The sequence below is a fragment of the Lagenorhynchus albirostris genome, chromosome 1 (assembly GCF_949774975.1).
Source record: "Lagenorhynchus albirostris chromosome 1, mLagAlb1.1, whole genome shotgun sequence".
NCBI classification, from domain to species: Eukaryota; Metazoa; Chordata; class Mammalia; order Artiodactyla; family Delphinidae; genus Lagenorhynchus; species Lagenorhynchus albirostris.
In genome coordinates, this window is record NC_083095.1 from 177,504,936 (window position 1) to 177,528,937 (window position 24,002).

Genomic DNA, 24,002 nt, shown 5'->3' on the forward strand with positions numbered 1-24,002 from the left:
GTGCTCTAATTATATTTTAAAAATTACTAGCTCTTCTAACTGTGTATAGTCGAGAGAACCAGGAACCGGAGCTATTTTAATCTGGAACTGTTTCCTAAGGCGGTTTAATTATCTAAAATGCAGCTTTAAAGACTGTTTTCTTCAGCTTTGACCTGAGAGAGCTTGACGTTTAATAAGCTCTGTTGTCCGAGATCTCCCAAGTTTTCAGAGTATCTAAATGTTTTTGAATGCAACAACGTACAACAAGTTAAACTCCCATAAAACGCCTGTGAACATCAGTTTTTTTCTATTAATAAAGTATAATTTCAAGCTTAATATTAGGTTATTTGAAATTTTATATTTTGATTCATTTATTTTCAATTATTCATTTAGTAACCCATTTGGTAGCTAAGTCATTTCCTAAAATTAAGCTAAAATTTAATTAGTATAAATTTGTAAATCACTTTGCTTCATTCTATTCTTTTAATCAGTTATGATGGATGAAAATAATAGTACCTACTATTTGGGGTGCTGTGCTGTCATCTATCAATAGCAAGCGGTAGTATACCTTTTGTGGGGGAATACATTTGTTTTTTTTTTTCTTTTTCATCTTCTTTTTACTCTTTTCTAGTGTCTTTTGGGATGTTAAATTCTGGCCTAGACTATTAAGTCTGAAAATAGAAAAGTTAATTTCTTCTGAAGCTTATTTTAATTCTACTGGAATCACATGAGTTAGAGTAGTTAAATCCCATATATCTACTCACGCTCACACAGTGATGAGGATTATGCTTAAAAGGAAAAAAGCCTCCATTCCCCACCAGATAGGAAGATGTAAAGTACACACAGAAACTTAAAAGAAAAATAGAAAGAAAGAGAGAGATAGAGAGAGAGAGAGAAAGGAAAGAAAGAAAGAAAGAAAGAAAGGGAGGGAGGGAGGGAGGAAACATTAAATGAGATTACTTGAATAACAATTGTTTGTTCTTTCTTTTTTGCAATTCTTGTTTTGTGGAATATTAACTAATAATTGCATGATCTAATTTATTTCTCTTAATCTTTACCTTTCCTTCTTATTTTAAGTCCAAAAAGAAGATGCAGGTGAAAATATGTAAGGATCTGGGTTCCACTGCATTACCATATGTAATTATTATATTCTGTGTCAACAGATCTTCCATGGATTCACCCATCATTGCATAATGGTTCCTAAAATTAATTGGAATCTATATTTCCAAGATCTTTATCAATATACCAGCACATTTCTTTCCTTACAGCAAAACACTGTGCTCTGCAAATAAAACTCATGACCGTTTATGAGAAAGAAATGATATGTCAAAAGTTGAAAAGTCAAGGTTACTTTGAAGATTTCTTGTGTCCATTTTCAGCTTTCAGGCCAAAGCATTAATAGGGTAGTGGAGGGGAAAACAAATACAAACAATAGCTTGGTACTTTTATGTAATGACCTCATTTATACCTTTGAACAACCCAGGACACAGGCATTGTTATTACCATATTTTTTGAGATGGGAACACTGAATCTTAGAGAAACTTACAGAAAACTAAAGGCCAAGGTCACCAATATTAAGTGTAGTAGTCAAGGTCCATCCCCATATCCTTTTGCTTGAAATCATACACTCTTCTATTCTTCTTGGTGCACTGACACTTTTATCATTATGTAATGTTCCTTTCCATCCGCAGTAACTTTCTTTGGTCTGAAATCTACTTTATGTGATATTATACCTTTCTTTTGATTGGTATTTTCATGGTGCATCTTTACTTCCATCCTACCTGTATCATTATATTAGAAATGAGTTTCTTATAGACACCATATAGTTGGGGCATTTTTTAAATCCACTCTGCCAATCTCTGTCCTTTAATTGACATATTTAGAACACTCATACTTAATGAAATTATTGATAGTATGTTAGGTGTTTAACTTGTCTTCTTTATGTTGAGAACCACATTGGAAAAATATTATAATTTTGCTTTCAGACATCTAACAGAATTTTAAAAACTCAGGGGAACATGAGTAGTATATTTTATTTACCCATATACTTACCTATTCCGTTGACCTCTCTTTGCTCTGATGTTCCAAGTTTTCTTCTGTTGTCATTCCCTCTCTACTGGAATAACTTTCATCAGTTCTTTTAAAATAGGTCAATGAGTCATGCTTTGCATAGAAAGATCCCCAGAAAGTCTGCCTTCTTGTCTCTACCTTTTAGAGTTTTCTGCTGCTGGTTTTATTTATTTTAACCAGGGTTTTAGGTGTGAAAAGAGGGAGATGTGCTTACTCCATACTTCCAGAACTGAAGTCCCCCCACCCCGTACCCATTTAATTAAAGCATGCTAACATCAGAAAACATGCATAGGAACAGAGAGCTCACTTTCCCCTTTTCTCTGTCTCAGAGTCTAGGGTCTAACAGCCAGCTGTTCCTTAAGTGTTTACCTCTTTCACACCATGCATAGTACAGAGTGCATCTGACTTGTAAATGCTCTGTGGGTAAGAATGTCGTGAGCTGTATCAAAGTAGATAAAATGCTGATGGAGAAATTATGTGGAAGAAAGTTTTCCTTTGTTTTCTTAAAATACGTATGGATGGGTGAGAAACTGAAGCTGGGAAAACACTCAGGTAAAGCTTACAACAGTAACAGCTGACAATTATTTACAGGCACTGTGCTAAGCTTTTCAGTATTTTAAACCTGGTACTGCTCTATGAAGTGACAATTATTCTTATTTCCATTTAACAGACTTGGAAATTGAGGCTCAGAGACAAGTCTCACAGAGCTACATAGTGGTAGTGCTGCCATGAACTCAAACTTCCCCTCAAATATCAGTGTGTTAGAAATAAATATATGAAGTACCTGGCATACATTTCATGTTCCAACATAGAAGTTACAGTCATAGTTATGATTTTTTATAGTTGAAAGAATGATTTGATCTGAGTATATTCCTGATTCTGCAGCAGTAAAACTCAGGGGCAGAACACAGGGGAATTTTCTAGCAGCAGTGGTTAAATAAAGCCATTGAAAAATGGTGATATTTAGCAATAATCAATGTATTGCCCAAAGAGTTCGAAGACATTTCTTCTTTATAAAAGGCTCACTTGCAGGAGTGACTCGACTGATTTTCAGCATTTAAGTTGGAAGGTTGGTATTTAAATTGTCTCAACTCCCTTCTTAAAAAATTGTGGAGTTTGTTCAGTCAGGGCTTGACTTAATTCTCACTCCTGCTTTTGTTCCAGCCATGGCATTTGAGCAAGGGCACTTTCACAGAACCTGAGCATTGCTCTGAATATGGCAACAGAAGCAGCGTGGAACTGGGGTTCATACACTACTGTAGCATAACGAAGGATCTTTTATGTCCTTGGTGGGTTACAATCTAAGTTCTGCCAGGCCTTCTTATAAACTAAAGTGTATTTACATGATAGTTTAGATTCACCCTGAAGTTAATCATCAGAAACATTACAGAAACTTAAATCATGCTTCATACTCATCCAATTCTATGACTCTCCTTTGACTTTTGGACATAAATCCTCCCAGATGGTTTTGCAGTTCTTTAAAATGTCTGACTCAGTTAAGCCCCAATCCTTTTAGCAATGAGAAGTGAATGCAGTTTCTAGTTGTTAAATGCACATGTTCAATCTGAATTTCAATAACTGTCCTTTTAAGCTCAGGCTGTTTGTGCTTTCTCACATCTGTAAGAAAGGGATTCAGACAGTTTGGGTCTCTTATTAGAGACCTTTAATTCTCCAAAGTCCCTGATCTGTGTCAACAGCTGAGTAAACTTCTTAATGGGTATTTAAAACCTACTCATCTGAATGCATTACAATAAAATAAATTAAATGCCTATATTCTGCTTCAGCTTCCTCTGAATAGCTCATAAACTGGAGAACTGGGTAACAAAGAAAACACACATAGTTTTCCCCTCAGATTAAAGCAGTGAACCTGATTTGCAAAGTTCACAGCACATACCCTCCTGGTGAATGATGCAAAGTTGGGCGCACCATATTTCTCCTTGGGCTTGAATGAACTAGTGAAATTTTTCCTCCCTTTCTCTGCAGGTGCCCCATCACTGGAGTCAGCCTTTTTGGATTTCAGTCTATGAATTGAGTTCTTACATTCCATTTCAGCCATTGGTTAATTTGTGTATTGTAACTACATAAATACCATCTTCTTGCCAGAAATGTTAAGCAGGTCAAACCCTGAGTTTAGATTGCTATACTAGGTAATGCCACTTTCATCTAGTCCTTCATTTTACAAGAGAGGAGATTAGGCTGTGAGAGATCAAAAAAGCTTTGCTTTAAGACATACAGCTGGTTGCTGGCAGAACCGGGAAGTCCCACCCTTGTCTCTTAGAATAGAATGTAATTACCCTGGGTTGCACTAGTTGAAAAAAAGCTTTGCGGGAGAGATGGAGCTTCCAATAAGCCTAGGTAATGAGAAGCACGTGAGTAAGTAGAGTTCAGCGTCCCCACAGTTTCTGTAGTAGGAAAATCTGTAAAAGGAAGTCCATGAAAATGATGAGAAACAGAGATGGGCCTAGAAGACCATGAGCATATGCTGGTATTTTCTAACATCAAGTACATTAAACACAAGCTGAGCAAATTGATGCAGCTATTTTTTAATTAAACAAAGTTTGAACTTAATACATGTTTGAAAACAACAAAAAGTACAGGCTTGCCTTGGCCTGGGTAGGGATTGGGAAGTTTGAAAATTGGGGTAAAGTGCATATTAGAGAAAAGTAATAAATTAACGCAGTCATTGCTTTTCTGTACTCTAGCATTGACACTCCTGCAGGGTGAGTACAGAGTAAATTCATCCTTATATTCTCTTCTTACCTCAAACAGCAAATACAGCTTTCTTAAAGGGCATGTGTAAGGATGACTTCCTTTTCAGTGGCAGGTAACAGACTGCTAAGTATTTCTAAATCATTAAGAAGTTATTGCATCATGTATGGGGTACAAATGGAGTTGCAGGACATACAGAACACCATGAACTCAAGTATAACTATGCATTACTGTGTAAGAGTCCTTCTCACAGGAAACAATCTGTACAGTTACTGAACACATCTGATGTATTAGTGCACACCGTGTGAAGTGCAGTGTCAATCACATAAACATAAAATAAACTTAGTGCATTTGTAAATATGGGGTATTTACTGTATTCCACTGTGGCTATAAATTATGGAGAAATGCCAATGGAAGAGGGTCTCACTCTCTGTAAGAGACTTCTGCTTATTCCTAATAGTGTGTTGTTTGAAAATGGCTTTTCAGTCAATGCACTATGTAGGATTCTTACCCCCAAAAAGTGAAAATAAAAATTGGTATATTAGACCCTTCAGCTTTAATTGCTATTACGTGTGCATTTGCAGTGTGGTGCTCATTTTCCTTTGCACAAAAACCTTATTTTAAAAAGGATAGTCTTTTGCAGGTAGGCACTTGCTGAAAGGAATGCAGCTTGCTGGCAGAGAATATTCTAAACTGCCAATCTCATTGGGAGCCTGCTGTAAAAAACATCTGCAGCTTGGAAGATTTGGAGACAGCTAATAACAGGGACTATAATTAATAGTTAATTGTTTTAAGGAAAGCAATTAACAAATTGAGCTGATACTTAATCTACCCAATTAAAAAACCAGAAGTGAAAAGAATTCAGAAAAAGGAAGCAATGTCTATTGTATCCATGATTATTTCTCGTGGAGATGGTTGGTTTTACACATTTTCTTTTGAAATATACCTGTAGCTGATAGTGGTGATTTTGACCCCTAAGACCTAGTTTATTTTACCTTTCTTTTGTGCCATTTGTTACTTAAACCTGCACTTTTGTTATTGTGTTTTTAAACTCTATCTGGTACTCCATTCTAGACACCATATTTTAATACTGACATTTAACATACTGCACATGGGCAACTACGGTGGTGAGGTCCATGATTGTAAAAAGCAACAATATTTAGTCTAATGCAGAAGAAAGATAAGGCAAAGACATCCTAAACTACCTTCCAGTATTTGTAAGGCTTTGTTTTAAAAACCAGAGATACATTGTATTGCATAGTTCCAGAAAGTTGATTCAGGACCAGTGGATTAAAAGAAAATGAATTGCCACTATTATCCACCCTGGGCACACACCCAAATAATTTTATAACAATAACATTCCCCCATAGCAGTACATGACTGGAGCTGACGGCTGCTACCACTTTACCACTTTTAGAGGCTGTCTGAGTCCATTTGAGCTGCTGTAACAAATATACCGTAAATTATTGGCTTAAACAGCGAACATTTATTTCCCACAGTTTGGAGGTTGAGAAGTCCAAGTTTAAGGTGCCGGCAGATTTAGTGTCTGCTGAGGCCCTGCTCACTCGTTCACAGAGGACTGTCTTCTTGTGTCCCCACTTTACAGAAAGAGAGCTAACTAGCTCTCTGGCCTCTTCTTGTAGGGGCACTAATCCCATTCATGAAGGCTTCACCCTCATGACTTAATTACCTCCCAAAGGCCCCATTTCCAAATACCATCACGTTGGGATTAGGATTTTGACATATGAATTTTGGGGGACACAAACTTCAGTCCACAACAAGTAGAACAAATATCTCCTGTTCTCTCCACCCCTTGCTGATTCCCAACATTGAGACCCAACACCCATAGTTGTTCATCATGGTGCCTGTATCTAGGTTTCGTTACACATGGCAATCTACACTTGTTAATGGTACTTGTTAAATCCCTAGACATTTGAGTTTTGTCTCCTGACCTCGGAGGTCTTTTCTGGTACCCATCATTGTGATACTTAATTGTTCAAAATGACTGGCTATATCTATTCATCATTTTTATTCTGTTTAAGTGAGCATTTTACTCCACTTCAGTTTGTATGATTTTTTTTAAAAAAAACAGAACTTTTCAGTTTCATAATTTAAAAAACATAATTTGTGATGTAGCCTTTTACAAAATCATCTTAATTATTATGAGCTAAAATTGATGAAATAATTTCAAACTATATCAGTAAGAGACAGACAGTCAAGCACAGAGTACTACTCTTTTGTAGATACTTCAGAGGGGCAGTTTCATCTCTGTTGACCATTCTCCTCATAACTAAATACTGAGACCCTTCCTCCCTCTGGGTGGCCATGACACTGACCCAGGGATTTGGAGAGGATTCCAAGAAGACGTGATTCTGAGATGGTTAATTGACTTAAGCCATGCATCATATGCAACTGGACAAAAACAAAGCATAGCATGTCAGTGGTAGCTTCATTTTTTCCTCACTGAAGTCAATTATGCTTGTTATTTTCCTCTCTTCTTTAAGGCTCTGGCTCTAGCTGAACGGGGTCACTGGGGCTAGACAGGGCTGCTATATAACCATTGGGAGGACTGTGCTCTGTACAGAGGCATTGGCCAAGGTAGGTGAGGGGCTGGACTGCAGCTTGCATTCTGGGGCCAGTTGGAGAACTGTGCCTAAGTGCCAAATGCAGGGACACTCGATTCTAACGTACATGAAGGCACTCTCCAGGCCAACAGTGGCCGTGGAGCCACTTGTGCCTCTGCTTACCCACTGTGAATTGAGGGACAGTTTGCCAGTGTGGTTAAAAGCTTATCATAACTTATCCTTTATGGGGCTGTTCCTTGAGTGTAGGATTACATGTGTGGGTTGGAGTGGAGGGTAATTAGACACATACCAATGCTGTTTACTTGATGTTTTTTAAAAACCCTTGTCCTGGGGATCAGTAGGAAAGACCTGTTGCTGGTAGGAAGTCTTTCTTCTACTAGTCATTATTCAGGTTGACTTGAGTACTTACTTAGGATTGGTCCTACTGCTTCTCCTTTATGGCTTAATTGGCTGGGATGAGCCTTACTTAGGAAGAGGGAATAAACCATTGACACTTTAGAGAGCATATCCGAGACTCAGTGATTTGAATGGCAAAACATAGCTCAGTGATTCTAAAACTGCAACATGTTTGTTTGTTCTTGCGGTACGCGGGCCTCTCACTGTTGTGGCCTCTCCCGTTGCGGAGCACAGGCTCCGGACGCGCAGGCTCAGCGGCCATGGCTCACAGGCCCAGCTGCCCCGCGGCATGTGGGATCTTCCCGGACCGGGGCACGAACCCGTGTCCCCTGCATCGATCGGCAGGCGGACTTTCAACCACAGAGCCACCAGGGAAGCCCTGCAACATGTTTTTAAAGCTCCTAAAATTGGTCTAAAGTGCCAGAAATTCCCACTTTGGAGTGCCTTCAAGGCAATGAAAGCTCAGACACTGACTCATCGAACTGTTTCCTTATTAACAGATGTGGTACCAAACATTTTTGAGGGCTGAAAAAATGAGTGAGCTGTTGTTCAAACCCCATGAGCCTCTTAACTACAAAGCTCTCTTAACCTCTTAATTTTGAGACTTTTGGGATTTTAAAGGAAATCTGATCATTATATATGCATACTAGTTTTTGTTGTTGTTGTTGTTTATTAACTCATCCAAATGCTATTTGGCCAAGGATGCTCATGATATTTGAGAAATCTTTTGAGTCATTTTATAAACTGTTTGGTGCTCTATTTCTTTAAGCCAGGAAGTTGCAACTGCCAGCATTAAGCAGAAAATATGTTGTTGAGTTTTAGCTTTATTTAGAAAGAATGAGGTTTCATGTATTTGTGAACAGATTTATTTCACTGACTATCCACCCCAAATATCACATAACAGTTGAAATTTCTCTTAGTATTAGATATACTGTCAGAAAAGTCTTGCCTAATTAGAACAATGGCTATCCAAATCATTTTAACAAAATATAAATACGTTTATATTCAACACAATAGAAGAGTTTATGGAAGAGTTCCACCAGAGTAAAAACTCAATCCAAGGATTTATATAATCTTTCTTTGTGCTGTATCATGTTCTTCTGAGGGCTTGGTATTGTTGTACATACTTATTAAACTGAATACTTTTTATTCAAAGTAGGCAGAAAAAAATATTTTACCCAAGTGTTACACTGAGGCAAGTAAAGATAACTTTTAAAAACTTCATGACAGTCAATAGAAGATGGGGGTGGGGGGAAGAGAACTGAACAAGCCTTATCTTTGCTTCCACTTGAAAAGGTTGTTTGACTTTTTATTCTAGCAAAATCTGAGATGTGAATGCTGCTCTATTTTTGTATAAAATAAGGTTGATAATCTTCAACTGATTCCCCCCATTGTTAGTTATTAGTACATAATTTATCCATTTCCCTCAAATTTCATATACAGGCTAGCAATTATGTTGACAGTCCTGATGAGTGGAGGCCCCTGATTCCTTAGCAAGGTTATATAACATTGGCCCATAATATCCTTATCCATTCATAGGTGAAAACAGAAGTAGAAAATGATTTCTCTGAGTAGTGAAAGAATTAATATGGTTCTGAATAAAACTTTTTGAAACAAGGCTTTTAATCCCCAGACCTGTATTTAACCCTCAGGGATCTGTGTAAGTCATTGGAGGAGCTCTGAAAAGATGACTGAACACTTGTGTCCACGTTACTTTTTCTCTACCGAGGAATAGATTTCGGTAAAGACATTCAACTTCTTGACGGTTCAATTTCTGCATTTAGAGCATAGATGTTGGTGCCTGCGAGTTCTCTTGCAATTCAGGTGAAGAGTTAGCACTAGTAAAACCTACTCTACTTTCCAGACGGCAGATGTAGTAGTCTCCTAGGGCCCATTTTATTACCATCCATAGGGATACCATAATGGCTTGTTCCATATGACAGCGAAGTTGTGTTTCTTATCTATTACCTCTACATGCTTTTGGGGAGGTTGACAGAAAATGGATGCAAAATCAGGGCAAAGTTAAAGGTCTGCACACTGCAACTGCAGAGAATATAAATTTGGGGGCCTGCTCCAGACAGTACAGTTAACTCACTTAACTTCCAGCTGTGACACCAGTGAGCTGTATTTAACATCAAAGCACCAGAGAAGGTCACCCAGGTCCCACAGGAAAGTCTGTCAAACTTATTGCAGCTCAGCTGGAATCCTGAGGAAGATGAAGGCAAGGAGAGCTATGTAGCCTCTGCCCACTGGTGGTACATGGTAGCGCTCAGGCAATTCTGTTTGGAATGGCCTTGTGTGTGGACGGTCTGAGAGGTATAATAACAGACTGGCAAAGCAGTAAGGAAGTTGCTAGGAGTGATTATTCATTTCAGTGTATTCAGTGACCAGAAGAGCATGTAGAAGTGTTGGTCTGTTTTGTTGTTGCTGTTGTTTTTAAGCAAACGACATCTGCATCAGCCTCCTTGAAAATAAGGACAATATCTGGGTATTTAATCATGGAGTTTTATGCCAAATTATATTCTACTTAACTAAGCTGCACTTTGCACAGACTTTTCCCCTCTTGGAGTGAGAGATTGCGATGGGGCAGTAGTTGAAATCACAGACTGATGAGTCGATTTTTCTGTTCAGGATCTGCCCACTCCAAAACAGGCTTTCAGAACTCTGGAGGACGGAACGCAGGTGAGGAATGACATTCATTGAGTTGGATTTGCCTGCTGTTTTCCACACAGTGAAATGAGAAAACATGCAGCCTGTGGGGTTTGGGTGAGTTTATCAGCTAAGCAGTGCGCTCGTTATACCCCTCCGCTGACATCCGAAGAGTTCCCACGTGCGGATGTTTAGTGCATGCGCATGGGTGCATTAAGCAGAACAAGTGAACCACAGTGTCAGGCAGTTGGTTATTTTCCCTTATTTTTCAATATAGGACACATAGGAGTAAATATAGAAATTTTGGAGCATAAAGGAGGTGACACAGAATACAGTGCTACCTGGCAGGCTTGTACTGGAAGTGAATTTAGAGAAGCAAAATTGCCAGTTACTCACACATTAGTCTCCATAGATTATGTATCTGTGACTTTATACCAATCCCATGGAAGCAAATAAAAGCCAGAAAAACAATTGTTGTCCCAGCTCTTTCCATCTCTTTCTTCATCCTCATTTCTACTGCCTGAGTCCCAGGTACATTTCCCCTCTCTGACCTTATTCGACTGCCCTCCAACTTACCATAAAACTGATGTTCCTGACAAAATCTACTCTTTCATTCATTCATCCAATTTAGTTTGAGTGTTTAACACATTCCAGGTGCTCTGCTAGAACTCTGAGAATAAAAAAGATTTAAGAAAAGATAAACCTCACCTTGAGAAACCAGTACACAAGGCACTAAGGCGCAGTGAAACATGATAGGTTATGAACCACATGCCTTGGACACCCTATGGGCAGGGGGGGATGACACCACCTAGAATAGCTAGGGAGGGCTTTCCAGAGGAAGTTGATATTTGACTTGGCTTTCAAAGGATGACATTGTATTTTTCTTTCTTTCTTTTTTTTTTACATCTTTATTGGGGTATAATTGCTTTACAATAGTGTGTTAGTTTCTGCTTTATAACAAAGTAAATCAGTTATACATATATATATATGTTCCCATATCTCTTCCCTCTTGTGTCTCCCTCCCTCCCACCCTCCCTATCCCACCCCTCCAGGCGGTCACAAAACACCAAGCTGATCTCCCTGTGCTATGCGGCTGATTCCCACTAGCTATCTGTTTTGCATTTGGTAGTGTATATATATATGTTCATGCAACTCTCTCACTTTGTCACCGCTTACCCTTCCCCCTCCCCATATCCTCAAGTCCATTCTCTAGTAGGTCTGTGTCTTTATTCCTGTCTTACCCCTAGGTTCTTCATGACGTTTTTTTTTTTCTTAAATTCCATATATATGTGTTAGCATATGTTGTTTGTCTTTCTCTTTCTGACTTACTTCACTCTGTATGACAGATTCTAGATCTATCCACCTCATTACAAATAGCTCAATTTCGTTTCTTTTTATGGCTGAGTAATATTCCATTGTATATATGTGCCACATCTTCTTTATCCATTCATCCGATGATGGGCACTTAGGTGGTTTCCATCTCCGGGGTATTGTAAATAGAGCTGCAATGAACATTTTGGTACATGACTCTTTTTGAATTACGGTTTTCTCAGGGTATATGCCCAGTAGTGGGATTGCTGGGTCATATGGTAGTTCTAGAGATTGCATTTTTCTGATGGAGGCAGAATAAAGGGCAATTCAGGTAAAGAGACAAATTTACAATAGCAGGGAGTCATGAAAAGGTGTAATATCTTCCTAGAATAATAATAAATTCAATGGCACTAAATCTTAAGTTCATGATAGGTGGTGAAGGACTTGAAGTCTGGGGGGAGGATGTAGGGACAAGCTTATGATGGGCATTGCATACCATTTTTTTTTTTTTTTTTTTTTTTTTTGCGGTACGCGGGCCTCTCACTGTTGTGGCCTCTCCCGTTCCGGAGCATAGGCTCCGGACGCGCAGGCTCAGCGGCCATGGCTCACGGGCCTAGCCGCTCCGCGGCATGTGGGATCCTCCCGGACCGGGGCACGAACCCGCGTCCCCTGCATCGGCAGGTGGACTCTCAACCACTGCGCCACCAGGGAAGCCCTGTATACCATTTTATAAGATTTTAGCTTTAGATAGCCGGAAATGAATGAGTACCTCAATGTAATTAAGGCTTTTACAGAAGTAACTTTTTTAATGCAAACAATCCATGTTTATTACAAAATTTAGAAAAACAGGTAAGTGAGCAGAAGAAAATAAAGAACACTCACATCCCTCTGACTGTGTGGAAACACCTGGGACTCCGTCTGATGGTGAAGTGTGTCAGAGCTGCAGGGCACCCTTGGGTGGGGCTTAGTTCAGCTGAGCTTGCTGTGACAGGGAGACGGGAGAACAGTCTAGGCTTGGTGGGTTTTACTGTAGAGAGGACCCTTGTCCTCTCTTCCATCGTAGAGTGATCCAGAAGGGAGATAAAGGCTTTTTATCCTTTAATAATGGACCCATTCTCAAGAGGGTGTCAGTTTTCTACCAGAAAACTCGGGGCTTGAGCCCTTGATGTATATCCCGCTCTCAGGTTTCTATCTTGGGAGAGTTAGCCTAAGCCTGAAGTGGTTCTAGAAATGCCTTTTGTACATAGAATTATATGGTTCTTTTTCAGCAACATGAAAGGTTAACTAGACTGTCAAGGGAATCTATCTTTCTTTGTGGAAATTTGTTCTCGCCTTTAAACAACTGACTGATACATTTTTAAACAGTAATCTTTTAAAAATCATGTTCTAAAGTTTCCCTAAGTCTGTTTCCTTCTGACTTTGAAGCTATTTGTACACAAATATAGACTTGAGATCAGCTTTTCTTCTCTCGGGGCAGAATCAGAGTATAAGCAATGGCGAGCACAAAGCTATGGGTCAGGAAGAAAAAAAAAAAGACAAATCTGCTTTTTCACCCAGGCACTCTGAAATATAGCCACTGAAACTGCCAGTTGGTTACATGTCCTGAGAAAAGGGAAGAGAGAATAGTTTCCTTTGCGACTTGGTGTTAGTGTTCTCCAGATGCATTTCATTCTCTGGGATAGTCATATTTAGTTGCTTTGTAGCTAGGACTGTTCCAGCAATTGTTATTCGGAAATTGCTATAGCGCTGAGTTTTCTTGGGTGGTTGTTCTGCTGAGAGATTCCAGAAGGAAAGTTTCTCTAGTGTCCTGGGGAATGGGTCCTTCAAACATCAGTTCATGTTCTTGAAAGAGCACGTTCCACGTTCTCATTTCCATTCTCATTTCTTCCTTTTATTTTTTCCCCCTAGGATTTCATTCCCAGCACATTTTTTTTCTTTGTGGGTTTTTTGGGTACATTTTAAGTTCCCCAAATTCCCTAAAACCATTTAAATATGAGGTATTCTTTCTAGGCCCAAATTCTAAAATTCCATCTTGGGAGATTATTTCATTAAGAAGCTGACTGAAATCAGTTTTTAAAATGGGGATGATATATCTCAGTTGGAAATGGAACTTTAGGAGCAAACATTTACTGGTTTAAAGAAGGAAAGAAACTTCCTTTTTTTTAAAAGAAAAAAAACAGCTGGGATGTTTTTTTCCACTTGAGCTCTCTGCAAAGCACAAAGAAGGTTTTAACTCTGTGATCTTAGCATAATTCATGGTTGTCAGGAGGACTATTTGCTGACTTAGAGGATATGTTGACTCTTATCAATGAAATGCAATGAGGCTGGTATTTATACTCAGATTTTTAAAATTTCAAGCACACGGGACTTGTTCCAAATACATAGTAAGACTGAAAGAAAAATAGCCGTTCCATGATAAGCAGAGGCGTACACTGATTCTGTAAAATGTGTCAGCTACGTTTGGGAAGATTGCTCAACAAGCGAAGACAGATTTTACGAAGAAAAAGAACAGGTGGTCCAGGTGTCGAAAGATGGGATAGGAAGCAGCCAGAACTCGGGGGTCAAGAACTCGGGGGAAGGAAACCTCGGCTGGTCGTCAGATGACCTTGTTTGCGTTGACTCAGTGTAGGAAAAGGGGTCTTAGTGATCCCATTCCCCCTGTGAGTTGGACTCGCGCTCTCCAGAAGCCATGAGGATGCGCCAGCTGGTACATTCCCGTCCTCTCCAGCGCCCACCGCTGCCTGCCTCCCTCCTGCTCTCATCTCTGAACGCGGTGAGCAGCCCCTGATTTGCCTAAGGCACCAGGCTGTGAGCCAAGCTGGTTTTAACTACTGTCCTCAAGCTTCAGCCAAACAGCCGTTTTACAGGTGCACATTGGTGGGCAATTCACAGTGAATGTATTATTTAAAAGGTGCACATAAATCATTTAAAAATGTATTTTAAATGTTTGTTCTGGTGGGGTTTTTCATTAAAGGAACCCTACAGCAAATCTTTTTTGAAAGGAGAAGGAACTCTTTGATGTCAGTTAACTATCAGGACCACCTAGGTTTGGCCTCCTACACATGTGGATTGAAAGTGGGGTACAGCTATATCTTCAGGCCGTTGCCCTCTGCAGGGTCCAAATTGAACTTCACCAGCTCCCTTATCGATTTCGTTGCTGCAGGCCTCACAGGAGGGTCAGACGGTTTGGTGGCAGGAGAAGGTCCACTGTCTATAATACCCCTGACTCTCTTTTCCTGCCATACAGCGTCCTTTCAGGTTTTCCTGCAAGTTCCCCATACCTGTGACTGAACCTTGAAAACCCACACACTCGTATAAATAAAATGATGGGATCTTCAAGGACAGCAAATTTGGGGAATGTGACTGTGTTTAGTTTCGAAACAGGAAATACCTTCTAATTTGGGAAGTTTGGGTACGTGTGTGTATTTAAATTAAATAATGAAATCTAATAAAAACTTCCTGCCTGAAGGACTTGCATGTCTGTACAAATAGATTTTTGATACCGTGCATCACATGCTGTTCAAGTAACCTACCCGTCCCAGTGGGTCTCTGGTCAACATTCCTTCCCGCTTCATTGTGTCATGGAATGTAGTTTTTGCAATTTAATCACAAATTTGACAAAGTAACAGATACCAGCTTAATTGCTGGTATTATTCTTACTCCTGATTTACTTATTTTCTTGGTTTTTCCAAAGGTCTAATTTTTCTGCTTGTTTTGTCTCCTCTTGTTTTTCTTCCCAATCCCTCTATCTTCTTTTCTCTCGGTACAATATGCATCTTCCCTGTTCTTGATATTGTCTTACCTTCTAGCGTTCCTTTCTATGCCAAGATCATGCAGTCAGCCAACTGGAGTTATCAGAGAGGCTCTTCAGACAAGCTTCCAAATCTCTTTCAACAGATATTAAAATACACATGCACTTTCAAAGACTTTTCAACTTCTTTCATTTATTTTTATTCGTTTGGCACACTACATGGCATTTTCTGATTTCCTTTTATTTTTGATTTTCTGCTTTAGGATTATGTTTTCTTGTGCAGAGTGAGACACCAACCACATGTGTAGTCAACTGAAGGAGTACAAAAGATAGCTTTCCACATGAAATGACTTTTAAATAAATTGTAATCTTTTGACAGATTGCTCTCATATCTCACACTGGAGGTTTTAGTTGTGAAGCCCAAAGTCAGAATGTTATGGGAATAAAAAGCGCCTTCCTTCTGAGCATGTTTGAGTACCATCCTTTCCAAACCAAACATTCTCCTGAACTCACTGTGCTCCGCTTAGATAATCCATCACATGTGAGATACGCAGAATCGAGTCCATGACCTTGGGTCAAGTCGAAAGTGATTTGGAGAGGTTTTGGCATGTTCAGTTACCTTTCACCTTTGTCCTTTTATCTAGGATACCCTTACTGCCACATCAATAGATAATATTTTGCTAGGTAATATTTTGGCAGCAGACTAGAGGAAGAAAATCAGTGTAAACCAAACAAGAGTGGTAATGAACATGCGCCTTTGTCAGCGAGGCCTGATCAGACCTCCGGCTAGGCTACTGGATATCTGTGGGATCTTAGCCAAGTGATTGAACCCATGTCAAGGCCAAGTTCTTCTTCAGCAAAAGGGACTTGGTACCTTCTGCATATAGTTGCTATACACTTGGTTGATGGTAGGTGCTCACGCTGTGAGCTTTCCTATTATGATAATGGCATCGGTCACCTTAATGGAAAGCAAAGATATACCTAATTCATACTCATGACCTGACTCTGTTTCAATCCTGCACTCAAGTTCAGTTATAATTTGCTAGGATGTGTTGCTGGCCAAAGAAGCACAATTTCTTCTTCTCTTTCCATGTCTGGAATGGTAGGCACAAAAGAAAAATGTGGTGTACTGATTTAGCAGTGTTTTCTGTCCAAAGCAGTGTGTGATTGGTTGCTTTCTATACTGTTTTTTCAGGGGCTCTCAGAGTTGACATAAGAGCCACCTAACCATACATAAGTTGGGGATCTTCATACAGATCTAAATGATATTCTACTCCTTTTGTGATTCACTTACTAAAGTGAAGCAGACCTTTCAATGGTTTCTTTGTTAAAAAAAATATCCAAAGAAATCATCTCTCATATATCTGAGGAGGTATGTTGACGCTTTTTTTCTTCATATCAGACAAAGTAGACTTTATATATTTTTTTAAACTTTTAATTTTATATTGGAGTATAGCTGATTAACAATGTTGTGATAGTTTCAGGCCCACAGCAAAGTGACTCAGCCATACATATACATGTATCCATTCTCCCCGAAACTCTCCTCCCGTCCAGGCTGCCACAATACAGAGGTATGTTGACTCTTAAAGCCGAGAGTATTTCAGCATTAGTGCTGGCCTCACTAATGCCCCAGGGCTGCTCCTTTTCCAGAAAAAGGAAATTGGCTCCCACTGAAGATTTAAGTAGAAAAATTTTAAAAATCATGATTATGCTAAACAATTCACTCTGAGGGCTTTTAGCCTCTTCTCATCTCCAACACACACTTCTTTTTTTTTTTTTTCTTTCTTTGCGGTACGCGGGCCTCTCACTGTTGTGGTCTCTCCCGTTGCGGAGCACAGGCTCCGGACGCGCAGGCTCAGCGGCCATGGCTCACGGGCCCAGCCGCTCCGCGGCATGTGGGATCTTCCCGGACCGGGGCACAAACCCACGTCCCCTGCAACAGCAGGCGGACTCTCAACCACTGCGCCACCAGGGAAGCCCCAACACACACTTCTTTGTGGTTTGGGCTGGCCTTGGCGTTCACGGGTGGTAGATGCTGACAGTGGGAACCTAAGGCCCTTTGGCAATCCGCAGGGCTTCCACACAGGCTTCACAGGCACCCCGTCCTCCTGCACATCAGCATCAGGTACCAGGCTGGCCAGCTGCTAAAGCTAGAGTGCACTCTGCCCTGACAGCTGACAGGTGGTGTGGGCCTGGAGCTGGAGGAATATCCTCTCCAGTCTGGAAAATGGCCAAGCTGGCACCTGGCAGGTGGAAGAACCCAAGGCAGCGTGAGTTATGACTCCTCTCATTTCATCTCAGAGGGAAATACAGAACCTAAGCGTCGGGCAGAGGAGGTGCACGTGTTCAGGAAGCGCAGGCTTGGCGCTGGCTGCTCCTCTGGCCCCAGCGCACACGTCGGGGCTGTTGCTACAGGTGATGGGCAGCAGCCAGGCGTGTCTTTGTCTTAGGCCAGTCACCTGACAGAATGTTAAAATTGATATGATTGACCTGCCTCCCACTTTCTTGAGTCCTGTTCATGATAATCACAGCAGTGAAGAGTCACTCCCCAAGGATGTGCGCTGAGCCCGTAAACAGCCTTTTAATGTCAATGCCATTCAAAGGAATTCGCATTCTGAAAGCACATTTTATGCCGCAGAGCGGCTGGGCCCGTGAGCCATGGCCGCTGAGCCTGCGCGTCCGGAGCCTGTGCTCCGCACCGGGAGAGGCCACAACAGTGAGAGGCCCGTGTACCCCCACTAAAAAAAAAAAAAAAAAAAAAAAAAAAAGCACATTTTAGAACAGTGGAGACAGAACGAAGAAAACTCTGCGAAGGGCAGTAGAGACGGGACAAGGTTAATACAAACCATCAGAAGGGAAGTTTTGGCAAGAATAACACCCAGTAGATAGATGTTGTTACTGCTATTATGGATACATATAGAATTCATCAGGATTTGTTGTAAATCAAACAGACAAATATGTCTTAATTCTATTCTGATATAAAAAAGGAAAAGTGTAAATCACTGATGAACAGAATTTTACAATCTGCTCTCAGAACATCTTGCTCTTTTTTTAAAAAACATTTTTATGTATTAAAGTATAATCTGCGTATAAAAAATACACATATTCTAATTGTAAGCATGATATCTTCTTACTGTGTAACCAACACCCTGATGAAAAAATAGAACATTCCCGGTACCCCAGAAGTCCCGCGTCCTCTTTTCTGATCACTTTCCTCCAGCTCACCTCTCTTGAGGTCTCCCCTGTTCTGACTTCTAATAGCATAAATGGGTTTTGCCTGTTTTACACTTATATCAGGGGTTGGCAAATATTTTCTGTAATAGTCCAGTTAATAAATATTTTAGGCTTTGGAGGTCATCAAGTCTCCATTGCAACTATGCAACTCTACCATTGCAATGTGAAAGTAGCCACAGGCAGTCCATAAACATTTGGGCGTGGCCGTGTTCCAATAAAGTTTTATTTACAAAAACAGAGGTTGACTGGATTTGGCCTGTGGTTGCACTTTGCCAGCCTCTGCTTTATATAATGCCTGCCAATATGTTTGTCAGATCAATCCAGTAGTTCACTGGGGCTGGCTCACACTGGCTCCTTGAGGACCAGTTATGCACATCTCTTCCCAACTCAGCAATCAGTGACTTCAGTGGAATCTTTACACCATGGAAATTGGCAAATGCTACAAACCATACCTTCCCTCACTCCCCATTTGCTTTGGAATGGGACAGAATTGGGTCTCAGGGACAATTCACTTGATGTCTCCTAGCCTCTGTTTCTTCATCTGTAATGGGAATGTGGAAACGTCCAGAGATAATGTATATAACATGCTTAGCAGGGTGGCTATTACCTGTTCCATTCCAACACAGTGATCATATTCTAGAATATTTCCAGATATTAGCAGATACTGAAAGTTCATCTTAGCACTTTTTATCTTCTAATTTTGGATCTTTGATGTTCTTATTGACATTGGAAATGTCTCTGGCATTTGCTCCCCACTCTCCAGTTACATTGAGACTTACACCTGACTCGACTTTTTATACCTAGAATTGGCCTAACGTCTCTGGTCCTCTGCACCTTTAGTCCATCCTCCACAACTGTCATTAGGTTTGTCTTTTCCAGAGTGTGACATAAATCTGTTTGTGGGGCAAGTTAATGGTTCCCAGTATCCAGAAATTAAGCATCATCCCTTCTACCAAGTCATGTATTGTCCCAGTCCCACATCTTCATTATCCTCTCCAGACCTTCTGCCTGCTCCGTCCTGTTCTCACACTATGCCAGGGCCTCTGGTCATTGCTGATGCATCTCCCCATGTCAATTCCACCTAATCCGTAAGGGCCGGTTTCCATGATACCTCCTCACTCTCCACTCTTTTCTAACCCCTGCCTCCTACCTCACCCTCAGCAGAATGAATTGTTCCCTTATCTGTGTCCCCACGGTTATTTGAGCTTAACATTTGTTATGACACATATCACATTATGTTACAATCAGTTGTTTGTATATGTCTCTCATATTAAGTTGTGAGTTTCATGAAGACAGAGGCTTCTTAATATCGTCTCACCATAACTCTGCTGGGATACCAACAGAGTGCTGGAATGTAAGTCAGGAAACGGAAACCCAAGAAGATAATAATGCGGGTTTATTGTCACATCCCATAGGAGGACCTGCCGTCCCTGGGCAGGCTCATCTAAATAGGATTTCTCTCTGGATGAGTAAGGGCTCCTGGTCAAATTGACATCTGAGAAAGAGGCAGTGACTAGTCCTTGGTAACTGTTCCATCTGCAGAACACCTTTGGGAGAGTGTTTAACCCACTTATGTGGTGTGGCATTGGCTTTGTGGGACACCAGTTGTAATTGTGGCTTTCGGCACAGTGTAAGCAGTAGCTAACACATTTCCTTCAGCTCTGAATGCCTTTTACATTTGACTTCTCAGTGATTATAAAAGCTCAAAATCTCTGTTTGTGTGGTGGCATTACTAGCCTTCCTGATTTGCAACATTGCAATGCATTATGTGTAGCAAATGTTGCTTATCTTATGTTGCCATATGCCAGTAGCAGGATGGGGAAGCTTGAGGCTCTAATTCAGGCAAAAGTATGAAATTCTTCTTAGGGCAGGAGTCTGATCTCTCACAAGCAAGAGTTTCAGTTACCTGGTACTACAGGAAGATAAATTTGGAAAGATAGTGAGATCAAGTTGTGGATGACCTTGAAATACAACTTCAGAGATGGGCCTGTGCTGGGTAGGCAACCAGACGTCACCGAAGGTTGATTCTCAGGAAAGTTTTGTAACAGAGTCGGGTCATGGGAAGATTCACCTGGCAGTTGTTTGCAGAATAAGTTGGAGTAGGAAAAAACAAAATCCAGACATCCTGTGAGAAGTCTGTTGCAATAGTCCGGTATTGTAAGTAATGATGTACTTCCAGGAAGTAATGATGTTTCTAACTAGGGCAGTGGCAACAAGATTTTATATATATATAAGAATTGGCTCCCAAGGTTGTAGAGGCTCAGAGGTCCTATGACCTGCCCTTTGTAAGCTGGAGAACCGGGAAATCCAGTGGTATAATTTAGTCTGAGTCTGAATGCTCAAGAAATCAGGAGCTCCAAGGTCTGAAGGAAGAAGGTAGAAAGAGAGAGGGAGAGGGAATTCACCTTTCCTTCACCTTTTTGTTCTATTTGGACCCTCCACGGATCGGATGATGCCTACCCACATTGGTGAGGGCAGATCTTCTTTCTTTACTCAGTCTAGTGATTCAAATCCTTAATCTCTTCCAGAATGGCACTGACGGGCACACCCCAAAATAATGTTTTACCAGCTATCTGGGCATCCCTTAGCCCAATCACGCTGACACATATAATTAGCCATCACAAGTGGGAGACAGGAGAGAATGGATATGAAAAATATAACCAAGACAGACTTTTCTGAACTTCAGAGTCAGTTGTGTATAAGTGGCAAAGAAGAAATACTCCTGGAATCAAAGAATAGAATCAAAAAAAGATTGCAAGGTTTCCTGCTCTAGTGGCTGAGAAGGTTGAAATGAACTAAAGATAATACATGATAAAGAGGTGCAAATTTGTTGAATAATGCAAATTAAGCAATTAACACATTTGACTGTCCCCTCTGGGTTATCTGTGTTGGAAACTTTATAAATTATTGAGATGAAACAGCCATTTCTCAGCTGAGATGCAATAGAACTTTAACAGTATAAAGCAACATTGGCAGTAGGCCTGGGATACAGGTTAGAGTTGAAGGGATAGATTATGTCCAGAAGGGAAGGATCATCTAGAGAAAGTATTATTTTAAAACAAGGAACCTCAGGGAGTTATGTCTGTCAATAAAGGTCAACCCCGGGTCAGCGTTTCTCGATGATAGTTAAATTTCATCAAATTAGCATATAGGACATGGTTTTTCTAAGATGACAAGAAAATGTATTGCAGCTAGTGACACTGTTAAACTTCCATTTCCTACTTGCATGTGAGATTTTATAATTGTGAAAGCTCATAAAAAGTTAGGTTTAAAGGAGCTAAATTTTTCTGCTCTCCTTTTTTTTTCTTTAGAAAAATGTTACATGATGATGTGTGAGAAGGAGAAAACAATACAGTAGCTGAAAAAGATGTAATATTTATAGATTCTACTAAAACATTCTGTTGGGCAAAATGTGGCAGAAATGGCAGAAAATGTGGATGTTTTTGAGCTATGAGAAGGGAATTTTATTTTTCCAACTATAACTTCTAAAATCTGAAAGATGCTTATTTGGACTTGGGGACGTCAAAGCAAGGAGAGAATTATACTGACGTGGTTGACGTTTTGTATAATTTAAACGTGTGGTAAAAGGAAAGAGCGCCTGTATTGGTTGGGTCTCCTCCTTCATCCCCTGTTCTCTCCCCAGTAATTGCCTTTTTTAAGAGTAGAGAAATTAAATTGGTTCTCAGGATTGCTTGGCTTTTTTTGATTCTCTGATTAACTTCGCTGTGTTTCATCATCTGCAGAGATAGGATAATAATATCTTTAATCAAGATTTATGAAGTACCTTGAGTTCTTTGAAATATGGAAAAAAATCATTATTGCCCCCTTGAATAAGAAATAAAAAATACACCCCAACCACCTTAAAGCTTAATAAAAGAATTTGAGACATTTTGGTACTTTTGAGATTTAACAAAAATTTATGAGGCAGTATGATTAAATACTCTATAGAAAGGAATTCTCTCAAAGAGCAGTTGTTAATAACTTTTCAAATCCTCAAATTATAAATGTTGAATATTTCTAACCTGAGATCTATCTGGGACACGGGGTGGTTTAACACTTTAAAAATTATTTTGTGAATTCAGGATCTGGTATCACACTATGAAACAGAGTGCTGGAATCATTTACTTCTAGACTTAAAGAATTTCAGAGCAAGAAATTTAATGCTCTAATTTTACAGGTAAATAAACTAATAAAAGCAGAAATCAAATAGGATTTGATCAAACTGACAAAGCTCTGCAGTGGTAGAACAGGGCTCTTGATCCCTAATAGAATTCCTTATGCCCCTGTTTTATTTTATTTCAAGAATAAATGCTCCTGATTCCTAGATATGGGAGCTTTCAGAGACACTGCCCAGAGAATATGTTTCAAAGTAATTGGATTTATAAAAGAGCACTACACGTGTCTGCTCTGTATTCTCCCTTTGTAGAGATAATGTGTCACTACCAGGTGCTACCTGTGTGCTGTGATGATCAACCCCAGTATCTGCCCCTGAACTGTAGCAGTGGGCACCGATGGGCCAGTTGGTAGGGGGTGGTCCTGCCCTAGCTACTGCACAGACCACATGTGGGCCCCTGAACGTAGGTGGGCCTGTCAGAGTCACTCCCCCTGGAATTGGGAACTGTGACAGAAAGTTAATGTCATATTATTGGGCTGTCCCAGTGAATGCTGGTGCCAACTGGTGGCATCTTATAGCTCTGGGAGCAGAGGAAGCTGTCTGTGGACAGCAAGAAAATTATAGGTAGAGAATTTTGCTGGGGCCTGACTGGCTTCCCAGTTCTGGGTTCTAGTCATTCCAGAGAACAAGCTGTAGTGGGTTACATCGTAGCACACTACTGAATCTTTATTAGAAATTCCTTTTTTATCTTTTGAAAATCTTCCCTAAAGCCAGGTCAAATGGAAGTCTTACCTGAGATGAAATGATGCCTAACCCATGCTTATCCTTTTAAGCATCTTTAGGGGAGAAAGAAGAATGCCTTTTGTGACCGTGAAAATTGCAAAGAGCTTTATATTTCACTCACGGAAATGCACGTGGGCAGCCAGGGTTCATCTTCCTTGGATTCTCTTTTGTTTTTCATTGTCCCTCCCACCCCCTCCACTCCATCCTTTGGATTCCACTCACATTTACTGAGTTCCCATTATGTGCCATGTACTTGCTTCACACAGGTCTTCTTATTTCCTTTCAACCAAATATATATTTTTATCTTTCATGAGATGTGGTACACTTGTTCTTCAACCACGCCTTTTTTGGGATTGTGTTTGTTTCTAGCCTTTGAAATTTGGAAAATTAAGAACTTTGGTTTTAGAGTAGAGTTTCCACA

At 40.2% G+C, this 24,002-nt stretch overlaps 1 protein-coding gene across 2 annotated transcripts in view; it reads left to right on the forward strand.

The window, feature by feature from the left end:
• PLXDC2 (plexin domain containing 2) overlaps window positions 1-24,002 on the forward strand; it is a 413,757-nt gene that overhangs the window by 81,343 nt on the left and 308,412 nt on the right. The gene's annotated exons all lie outside the window — the stretch shown is intronic.